Source organism: Antechinus flavipes, chromosome 6 (genome assembly GCF_016432865.1).
Source record: "Antechinus flavipes isolate AdamAnt ecotype Samford, QLD, Australia chromosome 6, AdamAnt_v2, whole genome shotgun sequence".
In the NCBI taxonomy this organism is placed as follows: Eukaryota; Metazoa; Chordata; class Mammalia; order Dasyuromorphia; family Dasyuridae; genus Antechinus; species Antechinus flavipes.
In genome coordinates, this window is record NC_067403.1 from 98,215,068 (window position 1) to 98,228,680 (window position 13,613).

The 13,613-nt window shown below is 31.8% G+C and overlaps 1 protein-coding gene across 2 annotated transcripts in view; it reads right to left on the reverse strand.

Annotated features, from left to right (window-relative positions):
* Nucleotides 1-13,613, reverse strand: part of SPOCK3 (SPARC (osteonectin), cwcv and kazal like domains proteoglycan 3) — a 693,273-nt gene that overhangs the window by 140,372 nt on the left and 539,288 nt on the right. The window lies entirely within an intron of this gene.

A 13,613-nucleotide genomic window follows, 5' to 3' on the forward strand; every position in this document is an offset into this window, starting at 1 on the left:
TCAATGCAATACAAGGCCATGTAGGTTTTTAAAAATTTATCTAACAAGAAACTTTCATGTGAGAACCACAAAACTGAGGAGGGAAATGTTTAACACCAATAGACTGGAGAATGAGTCATAGAATCTTTGGGCATTGAAATTTAGGGAACAGAAAACCAGAAATTTATCTTCCATTTTTTACAGTATAACACTAATTTTAGATTCCATAAATTGCAGTTTGTAATCTAAATATAAGAGAGTGTCCAAGAAGAAATTGAAATGTTATTACTAGATAGACACATTTATTTATTTATTTATTCCTATAAATTAAAAAAAAAAGATTTCTTCTAAATGGAAGAATGATTGAGAATATTCGTAGGTTAAAAATTGGCAAGCTGATATACAAAAGAAATTAAAAACCATGTAACTTTGGCATAATAATGATAAGTACCATCCATATGACATTACAGCTATATTTCTAATACTTTTAGCATAGAGGGAAATATAAGATGCTTACTTACAAAAGCTTTTAAACCAAGTTAATACTACCTGTGATACATGCTGAGTTTAATCTGAGTGAACCTAAGAAATGATGGGGAAAATGTTCAGAAATAGAATTTAGGATTAAGAAATGAAGCAGGTAAAATCATTTTTATGCCACTTAAGGGTCTCATGCTTTATATTATGAATGCTTTCTTTATAAAGATATTTGGGAGATAATAGACTTGATGAGTAATGAAATGATAGTCTTGAAAATTAAACTAAACTCATCTTAACACACAGGAATTAATGTTTCTAGTATGAAACAATTTCTAAATCTGAATTAGTCTTGAATTAGACCACTGCCTAGTTAAAATGAAGGCTGAATATCCTTCAATTGAGAAATGGTCAAATAATATTAATAAGTTACAGAAGAAGAAATTAAAGCCATTTATATTTATGAAATGCTCTAAATTACTGATTAGAGAAATTGAAATTAAAACATTTCTGATATGTCATTTTGTACCTATCAGATTCAACAAGATAACAGGAATATATAATGATAAATGTTACCAGGATTTGGAAAAACTGGGACACTAATGCATTGTTAGTGTTGTGAAATGATCCAACCATTCTGGAGAGCAATATGGAACTATGTTGAAAGAGCCATCAAAACGTGCATACCCTTTGAATCAGCAGTGTCTCTACTGGGTCTCTGTCCCAAAGAGATCATAAAAGAGAGAAAAGGACCTTCATGTACAAAAATGTTTGGAATAACCCTTTTTGTAATGCCAAGGGACTGGAAATTGAGTGGATGCCCAATAGATGGGAAATGACTGAATAGGTTATGGTATATGAATGTAATGGAATATTATTGTAATATAAAGAATCATGAACAAGCTTATTTCAGAAAAGCCTGGAAAGACTTATATAAACTGATGCTAATTGAAGTGAACAGAATCAAGAACATTGAACACAATAAGAAGGTTGTTGATCAATTGTGATGGATTTGGCTCTTTTTAACAACTTGATCTTGGACAATTCCAATCAACTTGTGATAGAAACTGTCATTTTTCTCCTTTCAATCTGATTTTTTAATGCAATATAATGAATATGGAAATATGTTGAGAAGAATTGCACATGCTAATCTATATTGTATTGTCTCCTGTTTTAGGGAAAGAGAAGGGGGTAGAGAGGGAAAAATTTAGAAGACAAGGTTTTGAATATGAGAATATTTTATTATTATTATTGTTATAGTTTTTTAATTGCAAAACATGAGCATAGGTAATTTGTCAACACTGACCCTTGCAAAATCTTCTGTTCTAAATTTTCCCCTCATTCCCCAACCTTCTCCCCTAGATGGTAGATATTTGCGATGTCCGGGTTAGCACCCTGGATGCCTTAGAATCAGCTGGAGTCAGAATAAGCAAAGGTCCTTGGTCTTTATTCTTGGTCTTTAAGGGGAGAAGTGAAGAGAGTGGACACAAGCTCTCCACAACGTCCCTTCTCCTCATCCACCATCCAAGTGACTCTGGCTTGTCTTACTCCACCCCCTAATCCCTCCTACAATTATCTGTATGCACCAAAAGATCAAGCCAGCACAGCATAGTGGGAAGGGCCATGTTCCAAGTATATGTTAATAGAGTATTGTCCAATAGGTAATTAGCCATAAGTTGTCTGATTCCAGTGCATCTATTCAGAGTTTCAGCCCTTTACAAGTACTCTAATATATGTTAAATATGTTAAAATATATGTTAAATCCAATATATGTTTACATATTTATGCAGTTATCTTGCTGCACAAGAAAAAATGGATCTAGAAAGAAAGAAAAAAAAATCCTAGCAAACAATAACAGAAAGAGTGAAAATGCTATGCTATGCTAAATTTGACCATAGAAATGCTATGTCCGCATTCATTTCCCATAGATTTCTCTCTGGGTGTAGATGGCTCTTTTCATTACTGAACAGTTAGAACTAGTTTGGATCATCTCATTGTTGAAGAGAGCCATATCTATCAGAATTGATATTCGTTTAACCTTGTTGTTGCTGTGTATAATGATCTCCTGGTTCTGCTCATTTAACTGCATCAGTTCATGCAAGTCTCTCCAGGCCTCTCTGAAATCGTCCTGTTGGTCATGTCTTACAGAACAACAATATTACATAACTTTCATATATCACAATTTATTCAGCCATTCTCCAATTGATTGGCATGCATTCAGTTTCCAGTTTTGATAACTTTTTAAGTTAGTTCCAAATTGCTCTCCAGAATGGTTGGATTCATTCACAATTCCACTAATGTGTACAGTGTCCCAGTTTTCCCACATCCCCTCCAACATTCATCATTATATTTTCTTATCATCGTAGCCAATCTGACAGGTGTGTAGTGGTATCTCAGAGTTGCCTTAATTTGCATTTCTCTGATCAATAATAATTTGGAGCATCTTTTCATATGACTAGAAATAGTTTCAATTTCTTCATCTGAAAATTATCTGTTCATACCCTTTGAACATTTATCAATTGGAGAATGACTTGATTTTTTATAAATTTGAGTCAATTCTCTTTATCTCTATGCATTTTGGAAATGAGGCTTTTATCAGAACCTTTGAATGTAAAAATGTTTTCCCAGTTTATTGCTTCCCTTTCAATCTTGTCTGTATTAGTTTTGCTTGTACAAAACCTTTTTAACTTAATAATTTTCTATTTTGTGATCAATAATGATGTCTAGTTCTTCTTTGGTCACAAATTCCTTCCTCCTCCAAAGGTAAACTATCCTATGTTCTTCTAATTTATTTATAATATGATTCTTTATATCTAGATCATGAACCCATTTTGACTTTATTTTGGTATATGGTATTAAGTGTGGGTCCATGACTAGTTTCTACCATACTAGTTTCCAAATTTCCCAGCAGTTTTTGTTAAATAGTGAATTCTTATCTCAAAAGCTGGGGTCTTTGGGTTTGTCAAACACTAGCTTGCTATAATTATTGACTATTTTATCCTGTGAAACTAACCTATTTCACTGATCAACTAGTCTATTTCTTAGCCAATACTAAATGGTTTTCATGACCATTGCTATATAATATAGTGTTAGATCTGCTACAGCTAAGCCACCTTCATTTGATTTTTTTTTCATTAGTTTCTTTGAAATTCTTGACCTTTTGTTCTTCCAGATGAATTTTGTTCTTATTTTTTCTAGGTTATTAAAATAGTTCCTTGGGAGTTTGATTGGTATAGCACTAAATAAACAGATTAGTTCAGGTAATATTGTTATTTTTATTATATTAGCTTGACCTATCCAAGAGCATTTGATATTTTTCCAATTGTTTAGATCTGAATTTATTTGTGTGGAAAGTGTTTTCTAGTTTTGTTCCTATAGTTCCTGATTTTCCCTTGGTAGATAGATACCCAGATATTTTGTCCTTGAATAGATGAATGTAAATATATATATATATATATATATATTTTATAAACATAAACAATATTGGTTTATTTTTTTATATGGCATGTACATATTATTGGTCTTTATTTTTATCCTGTGAAGTGATATTTTAGTTGAAAAAGAATTTATATAAATTATAAGTCTATTTATCATATAATTTGAGAATATTTATTAGTTTGCTCCCTCTTTTAATGAGAAAATGTCAATCTTTTGATAATAGATGATGAATTTCATTACTTCTGTAAAATGTTTCATATGGATACAGTCTAAATTGGCCATTATTCTATTTACCATTTAAAAGTCTTTATATTGGTATAATGAAAGTGTTATTACTTTTATTTATTATTATTACTATATTACTTTTATTTTATTTTGGGGCATTTAGGTTAAATCACTAGTAAGAATCTGAATCTGAATTTGAACTTAGGCCCTTCTAGTAGATAGCAGGACCTGTATTTTAGCCATTATACCATCTAGTTTTCCCTATAATTATAATTTTAATAAAAGAGAATGAGAAGATGGTAATAGTAAATTATAGCATATCATCAATGATAAATTATTCAATAAAATGTAAAAATAACATAATTTGGAAAGAAATTGGACCAGTTATATAATGAATATGAGAGAGAAAAAAGATACTCACCCTGAGTACTATATTGTTACCCAAATAATTTTAAAATATCTAAGAAGGATACCCTATAGAATATTTGTAGAAAGATATAGATGAAAAATTGCACAGGATAAAGAAGGTGTGAATACATTGTAATTTGTACCACTGAAAGTAACTCCTATTTTGTTGAAACAACAAATATATTGAAATAAAAAATAAAATTGATCTTATGAGTCACTTTGTTTCAATTTTCATCTTTAAAAGGAAGAATTTAGATTAGATCATTTCAAAGTCCTTTTTCTCTCTAAAATTCTAAGATTAATTCTAATTTTAAATTTTCCTCTCAATTAGATTGACAAATGTATCTGTATTTTGTTGATTTTGAATATCTCTCTGGTAATTCAAATAATAATTGTACATTTCCTCTCCTACTGACAGTAGAAATTGTAAAATATCGTTTATTACTTAAACCTGAGCAATCACTTCATTTGCAAAAGCCCTAGTGTTACTTGATATTTCACACTGCCAGTCTCTCCTAATTCCCAGGGCATCAGAAAACTTCTGGCCACTGACCTTTGCAGTTTCAACTAATTCTACCTGGGTACTTCCTCTGAGGCCTTCAGAGATCTCTGGTTATGATTTCTTTTTTTTTTTTTTAATAACTTTTTATTGACAGAACCTGGGTAATTTTTTTACAACATTATCCCTTGCACTCACTTCTGTTCCTATTTTTCCCTTCCCTCCCTTCACCCCCTCCCCCAGATGGCAAGCAGTCCTTTACATGTTAAATAGGTTACAGTATATCCTAGATAAAATATATGTGTGCAGTATCTGGCTATGATTTCTTGAATAGTAGTTTAATAACCAATAGCATACTCAAGAACAGTCATGTGCAAACTTAAAGTCTTAATTATCCTTGCTCACATAATGCCCTGACTTGTTAACTCCCAAGTGAACACGTGGTTTGCAAGAGACCCACATGTTCACTATCAAGCTCCTAACCTCTCTTGGCTATCCATCAGCTTGGCTCAGCTACCCTAGGATAAAGAGAGACACCTCCTGCTTCCAGTGGGCTTAAAAAGGGTCTGTGAGCTGACACACACAGACAATCAGAGACAGATCTATCTCCCATTACCAAGCTCTCAAAATGACAAGAGTCCTATTAGTGGGACAGTCCTTAGTCACAGAAAATTACTTCCAAGCCACTCAAACCTACTGTTGCGCTGTGCGGGATTATTTAAAGGATCCTTACAAAAAATGACATAGGCATTGGTCACAATAATTTAAACAAGAAATAATAAATAAACTCATTTCTATAACAAGAAAACTTAAAGAAATTTGGAAAATCATCAGCAAATATCTAATGTATTTGCTAAAGGTGGAGATGATTGCCAAAGGCAATACAGCACTTGTTATTAGCTCATTTGTAGACTCTTATAAGATCAAAAAATAGTAGGATAGAACATAAAGCAGCAGTAGAAGGTAAAATAAGTTATAACTTTTAACAATATAGTTCACTAAGCAAAATAAAAATTCAAAAGTCATTCAAAGATGAAAATTGCAGTAAAAAGAAGAAAACCTGCAAAATAATTTTAACAAATTGAGGTCTATTTGTTTGTTTTTTGTCCCCATTGGGGCAGTGGAGCTATGTCAATTAGATTCTAACACATAGTTGTTCAGTCTGCCAATAACCATTTATTTGTACCTACTATGTATCAGATTGTGTTTATACTACTCTTACTATGCTAAGGTGAAAGTCTTACTCTCAAGGAACTCCCAGCCTAATGAGCACAAAATTCAAATAATCATCCACAAACAAGCTATTTAGAAGACAAAATGGAAATATCAATTAGCAGGGAGACCCTAAAATTAGAGGGTTTTGAAAAGGCTTTTCAAAAGCCTTTAAAAAAAACAGTCAACTAAAATGTCTGAAGCCAGGAAATGACATATCTTATTTGAGGTATGTACGACAAAATAATTGTCACTGGATCACAAATAAAACTTGGGGTGCCGGTGCTAAATATATGATGATTGAAAAAGTGGAGGAGGAGATAGGTTATGGAGGGCTTTGAACATTATGTAGTATATTTGATTCTGGAAGTGAGAAGGAATGCAGTAAATTGGAAAAGCAAGGAGAGAGTGGTATGTAGTGGATGTTCTTATAATGCAGAAGTGGCAGAAAATACACTAAAGACAAGACAGAAAAATCAGTTCAATTGAACCACGCATATTTCAATTATATCTATGTTGGGGACAATGATGATTTTGAGGGACTAAAGTACAAAGGATTTGAAGGCAGGAAAGGTAACAAAGACATTAGGGGAAAAGACAGACAGTGAAAAATATTTTGAGTCTTCTAAGCCCTATAAAAATTAAACAAATACACAGATTTGATATGAAGGCAAGAAATAAAAAAAAAAAAGAAAAGAATGTTTACTTGAAGTAAAATTATCAATATTAGGGGCTGCTTATAGTCTTCTACTTGAAGTCCATTTCAAATTTTTTTTTGTTTGTTTGTTTGTTTGTTTTAGGAAATCTTTCCAATTTATCCTGGGCAAAATGACCTTTGTTTTCAGATTTCCTTCAGTATCTCATTTTGCTATGCATGCAAGTTTGTCACATTGGAGAAAGAAGCTTTTTTTTTAGGAACAGAAGATTTGACTTTGAGTCCCATATCTAATATTTACTCAAATCACTTATAAAAGAAAGGAAGGAGTGAAAGAAGAGAAAAAGGGAAGGCTGGAGAAAAGTAGGAAAATAAGTTTTAACAACTGCCATAGTGATCCTAAAATAAATTTGGAGGACAGCCGCCTCCTTCTTCAATTTTTGATCCTTGAGGTTTCAGATTGATTAAACAGATTATTCTCAATAAATGTATTGTGGACAAGTTAGTTCTACACATGAATATCCTCTTTTTTTTCCTCTCAAGTGCAGAGAGATATTGAGTTACCATATAATTAACCACTTGGGAATATTTTTACAACAAAATGTTAGACGTCATCAAGAACTTTCAGCTTCAATAAGCAGTCTGATTTCAACATACTAGTTGAAGTGACCTTATTCCACAGCAGCACCCTGCCCCTTAGTGTTTCTGAATTGGTAAAGACTGTACATAATGCCTAGAAAATGCAACTCCCATAATTTTGTCTATAGTAATATTTTTCTTCCTATCAGGCTTGCCTGGCTTAGGTACTATATCTTCCATATAGATTTTAAGACCTTATCACAGACTTTCTCATGTCATACTTATTTGCATGTTGCATATTCCATGTTAGAATGTAAGATTACCAAAGTCATTTTTAATAACAAGGAAAATATGTTATATATAGTTGTCTCTTAAAAAGTGCTGATTGGATTGAATTAAATTGAATTTTTTTATAGTTGTGAAGTTGGAAGCATAGATAAATGAAAAAGTACAATTAAATTAGTTATGAAGCTAATTAGCAGCAAGGCCAACCACCACTACCACCACCACCACCACCACCAATAACAACAAAAAACTACTTTATATTATATCCTTTAAAAAGCATATTGAATTTTAAAATATTTACTTTATAACCAGTATTTTTCACTATGGTAAAATGAGAAAAAAATTACTCTCATTTTATATACTAGGGTTCACAGTTCTCTTGATATTCACTGTGTATCATTTAATTTCCATGGCCTTTAGTTTCCTCATGAGAAAAGTAAGAGAATTGAACTTGATGGCCTCTGAGATCCCTTTCAGTGTTAGATCTAGAATTCTTTGATCCCAATGACTTCCTCCAAAGAATTCTATTGGAGTTGACCAAGCACAGGGATCTAAAGGAAATGCAACAGCAATGAATCCGTTAATTCTAAACGGACATTTATATATTCCCAATACTTTAAATCCTGCTGTGAATAGCAGACTATGACTAGGAGATTTTGTACAATGCTACTTGTTCTGGAGGATAATTAAGATTTAATTTTTAAGCATTTTCAGCAGATATGAATTCTCTGAATCTATTATGCCAATACTATTCTGGAAAATTCATGACTTAACACCCTAAAAAGTTACATTTCAGCTCAAACTGACATTCTGCATTATTATTAGACACTTACTTTTCAGAGCTTCATGAGGTTGTTCTGGGGTCATACAAAGAAATCAAGATACATTCCCTGTCCTTAAATAGTTTATGATATGTTAATTATCACCAGGTGCTTGGCAAACCTGGCTGCTTTAGAAAATGTGAACTCTCACTATTTCATTCTTTGCAGAAGACAGATGTTACTGCCTTTTTTTTTTCTTCTTCAGAAAGCTATCCACTCAGGGAACACATGTTTACCTGAAAACACAAGAGATTAATCTTGTTCATGTACATAAAAATAATTCTTCAGCCTGTTTACTGAGCATGTGCACTTGCATATGGAATAAACAAAATGACCTAAATGTTTATAAGCCTATGTGTGTCTCTGTCAGCATTATTTCCATGTCAGTGTTACACTAGAATTCCTTGAAAAGGATAAATGAAATAATAAGAACATCTATTTTCTGGATGGGTGAGTCCCTCAGGAACCTGCAACATATGCACATTTAAGAAAACCAAATAGTATTGAGAGAATCTACTTTCTCTAAAAAGTACACTTAAAATGGTGAATTTGAGGTAAGAAGGCCATCTGTACCACTGATTAGCTGTGCTAAGGAAAACAATATCACTCAAGTTCTTCATATACACAATAAAAGTAAAGAAAACTTCCTTGACCATAAAAAAAAAATCATTGGAAGTTTTAAAGGGTCATGTAAATTCTAATTTCATATTTTTCATTAGTTAACAAAGAAATGAGAATTGTTAAAATCCTTAAGAGTAGTGGCTTTATTATTTCTCTTCAATGAATTCCTGGTGCTTCACATAGTGCCTATCATACTTGTACTGTTGCACCTGCTTCCTTGTTGCTCAATCTATGGGGTTTTCTTGGCAAAGATGCTCAAATTGTTTTGTCATTTCTTTCTCTATTGGATTAAGATAAACAGAGGTAAAGTGAGTTGTCCAGGGTCACACAGCCAATAAGTGTCTGAAAACTAATTCAACCCAGGATTTGCTGAGTCCAGGTCCAGAGCTTCGTCCACTGAGCCATCTAGATGTCTCAATTATCATTGGGCAGGCTCTATAATCTATTTGCCTAGCTTTAGATCAGTTCACCGGTTTTACTCATAAATAGTTTTAAAAATACTCTGGGAAATAGAAAGAAACAGAATATTGTTGAAAAAAATCATTTTTATTCCTATCACCTTATCTCCACTTTTTATCCAGATGTAATAACCAGAAAAAACCTTATGGTAAGAGCAGTATGCTTACTCCTCTCTTGTAATTAGACTAGTTTTTTTTTTTTCTTAAAAGATACTGAAATTATCCTTAAGAATTGAGTGGTGAAGGGAACTGAAGCATCTTCCTGAGAAAAAATGGTAGGAAAGAGTTACATGTTTTCTCATTTATAATTGATGGTTGGCACCAGTGAACAATATCCTTTTACAAATATGGCTTAGTCAATCTCTTTTTGTTAATCACTGATCATCTGTTTTGTTGTCCTACTATTTAACGGCCTGAATCTGGTTCAACTAAGAATACCTCCCAAAAGAGAACAGATAAATTTAAGACAAGGAAAAAAAAAATATATATATATATATATATATATATATATATATGTTTGATGTGGTCCTGGCATTTGTCCTACTACCTAGACAAGGCTTCCATATGACACAAAAGCCTTGAAACTAAAGAAGAGTAGAAATCAGAAATATCACCAGATTAAGCTAACACTCAATTGCAATGCTGGGAAAATAGATAAAAACAGCTTCTGTGATTTATTTCTTTGTTTATTTTAAGTTCTATCCAGTTGTAAAAATGGTTGTGAAAGGAAGTTATGAATCCATAGCTATGAGGCTGGTGTTATAATCTTGTCTCTTTGACTTTTATGCTTTATGATATTACACAAGTCACGGAACCTTTTTGAACTTCAGGTTTTTTAAGTGTAATAATAACTAGAAGATCATTGGTAAGGTCTCTTTTAGCTCAAATATTCTATATATTATTTTTAAAGTACCAAAGAAAAAATGAGGACAAGAATAAAAACTGTTCCCAGAAAAAAATAAAATATTCAGCTCTTTAAGTAGATCTCAATTTAGTACAATAGAAATTCTGCATACAGTAATTAAAAATTGAAGCATACTTTAATTGTAGTAGTTGTTTCACTATTTTGAATCATTCTCTGATGAATATTTTATGAAAAGTAGGATCATTTTGGTGTTTAAACATTCACTAATTCAACCTTTCTTTTTTGAATTCTGGACTGTTCAAAAAGCAAAGGACTCTTTGATAACTGCAGAAGCATAATCAAATGAGTGAGTGAAAACTTGTTGACATGAACTAAGGATTTGGTAACTTGATTCTCTGTCTAAATTCATGGAATGATTCAAGTGACATGGATTGAAACCAAAAAAAAAAAAAATCAATCAAAAAGCATTTAATTAAGTCCAAGGACTAGATATTGAAGCAAAGCTGGACAAATTGAGGATTGAGTCAACTTGGAGTAATAATAGGTCAAAGAAAACATTTAACAGCAACAAATAAATGTAACTTTTTCTATGCATGTCATTTCCTAAACTGATTACAGTTTGAATAATTACATTCAAAGAAGCAGCTTTAATAAGAGAATGCTAGTTTCTTTCTATATCATCATGGTATTACCACATATTTGGGGAAACTAATCTAGATATAGTGTTAAAACAAAACAATAACATTTAAGAAATCATTTAACATAAATTTGAAAAGTTGAGAAGATATGACTGCCCCAAATATATTTAAAAAACTGATAATGAAAGAAAAGAATCCTATGACTAAAGAGGTGTAAAGATATAAATGACATAAAAATGACTGTGCATATAATATTGTACAATAAGAGTAATTTGGTTTTTTGAACATCCTGAAACAGATTAGAACACATTTTCCCACCTTCTCCCTGAATTCTTTTTGCAATCATTAAAAATGATATATGTAAACAGAGACTGAAATAGTCAACACATATAAAAAATAAACCAAAATACATACAATTACCTTGGATACTCTATAAGGACAATTACTTTAAAGTAGTAAAGATGTATTTTTACCCTCTTAATTATCCATTAAAAATGGAAGAAGTTACATCATGATATAGACTTCAGCAAGCAGCAAAATGAATTCATTTAATTTTTGAAAGGAGAACAACAGGAAATACTAATTATTTCTGTAGTATATACCCCCCTTTTCTCTTGCTCAGTCATAAATATGTAGTTATTTTATAAGCTTCCCTTTTCTATAAATCTGGTGACTTCAATGAATACAAATTTAAATCATTTTTTTATGAATTAGTCAATTTTTTCACAGAAGTTTGATCAAGGTAAAAAGATAAATCAATAATTCCTCCTAACTTTATTTAAGACTTGGCTTAACTTTGCTTTTTTTCCTCCCTTAATATTCAATATCAATATAGAATAATTCACCACAAATTAACTGTTAAGTGGAAAGAATTCTAGACTTAATCAGAAAACTAAAATTCCAAACATGGCACTTTCGCTTACTAGTTCTGTGATTTAATGTAAATAATTCTCCCTTTGGTGTCTCAGTTTCCTCTTCTATAAAATGAAAGGTGTATTTTCAGAGTGTAAAATCTCTGTGATTTTTTTTAATAACTCCCTCTATTCATTGAGAAGCATTGTAAACCTCTGAACTCTTGGCAGAGTGTTATGCAAAGAAGAACTACTTAATGAATGTTCCCTACACTGAGTTAAATTAAACTTGTGGGAGTAACTGAAATTTTCAAAGGAGAAATGTAAAGAGGGAAAAAATGGATGGTTGAAGAACTATTCATATAGAATTGTGATGATCATGTTCAGTTTAACTAATGCTTTTACTAACTTGCTGAAGTAGGTTTCTCTCTCTGATTTTTGTAAGAAAAAATGACAGGAAAAAGGGAGAAATAAACTTAGAAATGTAGCTAGCACAAAAAAAGTAAAATCTAATAGTACAAATTTGAAAACAACAAAAAAAGGAAAATTGGAATTGTATTTATAAACTACATTCTGTTTCCTTTGGCATTCTTCTGCCCAGAAATGTAAGTCAAGTAGTTAGGAAAGTTAAGGGAGAAATGTAGAGACAAGTAAAAAATGAAACAAGCTAATTGAATTTCTACTTGCTGGGTCCAATCATTGATGAAGGGAATAAGTTCACACTAAACAAATTAATTTTCCCCCAATTTTGGTTTCTAGAACTCCCAGTATCTAAGAGCAGGATATATGCAGAGGCATAACAAAGACTGTTATTAACAATAGTTAGCCATAGTTGGCAGTAATACTGCCAAAAAGCAGACAAATATGAGCAAGAAACATTGTGTGTGCTAGAGGCAGGTAGATGGCACAAAGGACAGGATTCTTGGCCTCAGTTCAAGAAGATCTGAATTAAAAATCTGCCCCAACGTGGCTATTTTCAAAAATGAGATGATTCAGACCAATTCCAATGATCTTGTGATGAAGAGAGCCTTTGAAACCTAGAGAGAGGACTGTGGTAACTAAGTGTAGCTCACAACACAGTAGATTCACACATTTTGTTGTTGTTTGCTTGCATTTTGTTTTCTTTCTCATTTTTTTAATCTGATTTTTCTTGTTCAGCAAGATTGTATAAATATGTATATCTATATATTGGATTTAACATATATTTTTACCAAGATTAAAATATGATTGGATTACTTGATATCTTGGGGAGGGGTGGGGGAGAAGGGGGAAAATTGGAACACAAGGTCTTAGAAGAGTTAATGTTGAAAAATTATCCATGCATATCTTTTGAAAATTAAAACGCTTTAATAAAAATTATCTGTCCTAAGAACTTGACTAGCTGTGTGACTTTAAACATGTCACAACCTCAATTTGCTCTGGCTTCTCCACTTAATTTCCATTTGCCTTTCCTTTCCTCAATTGTAAAATGAAGATAATAATGCCACTGAACTTCCCGGGTTTTTGGAAAAATCAAATGACATTATAGTTGTAAACTATTTAGTGCTTTTTTAAAAAAATAATTTTTGAACTTTATTTTCACTTCCAAAACTTTTTCTAACC